Here is a 1103-nt window from a genome sequence, read left to right as displayed (position 1 = left end):
GTCTTTTAAAGGCACAAATCTGCTTTAAAACCGTTTAAGACTGTTGGAATTTTTTGGATCGTGATAATCTGCGATTTTTTAGGCAAAAAGATTCAATTTCTAAGCGCGGTTTTCCATCTTGCGGAGTTTCTGAGTGAAGGATTTTTGACGAAAACTCTTTACATGGGCGATAGTCTGCTTTAAAACTGTTGAAAACTCTTGCAAGTTTTTTTAGAGCGACTCAATTAAACATTTTTCAATCAAAAGGACTCTATTTTTCAGTAGAACCATGTGTTTTGGAACCATGTGAGTTTTATGGGTAAAAAAATGAAGAAAAGCTGTTTTTTAAAGACAAAAATCTGCTTTCGAACCGTTTAAAACTGTTGGATTTTTTTGGATCGTGATAATCTGAGATTTTTTAGTCAAAAATGTTCAATTTCTAAGCGCGGTTTTCCATCTTGTGGAGTTTCTGAGTGAAGGATTTTTGATGAAAACTCTTTATATGGGCGCTAGTCTGCTTTAAAACTGTTGAAAACTATTGCAAGTTTTTGTCGATTGAATTTGCAATTTTTGAATCAAAAAGATGTTTGTGTGTTTTGGAACTATGTAGGTTTTATGCGGAAAAAAGGGGAGAAAATGTGCCTTTTAAAGGCAAAAATCTGGTTTAAAACTGTTGGAATTTTTTGGATCGTGATAATCTGCGAATTTTTAGTCAAAAGATTTAATTTCTAAGAGCGGTTTTCCATCTTGCGGAGTTTCTGAGTGAAGGTTTTTTTTTAAAGATGTGGGCGATAGTCTGCTTTAAAACCGTTGAAAACTCTTGCAAATTTTTTAGATCAACTGAATTTGCAATTTTTGAATCAAAAAGACTGAATTTTTCTATTGGACAAAGTCAAATGCGTTTGAAACGTTGTGGGTTTTATGGGTAAAAAAATTAAAAAATGTGCTTTTTAAAAGCCAAAATCTGCTTTAAAACCGTTTAAAGCTGTTGGAATGTTTTGGATTGTGATAATCTGCGATTTTTTAGTAAAAAAGATTCAATTTCTAAGCGCCTTTAAACTTTCTAAACGGTTTTTACTACCTTGCGTGGTTTTTGAGTAAAGAATTCGTGAAGGAAACGTGAA

Source organism: Dendroctonus ponderosae, unplaced genomic scaffold, assembly GCF_020466585.1.
Source record: "Dendroctonus ponderosae isolate FM_Combo_2020 unplaced genomic scaffold, Dpon_F_20191213v2 Dpon_F_20191213_10, whole genome shotgun sequence".
NCBI classification, from domain to species: Eukaryota; Metazoa; Arthropoda; class Insecta; order Coleoptera; family Curculionidae; genus Dendroctonus; species Dendroctonus ponderosae.
Note: the sequence above shows the minus strand (reverse complement) of the source record.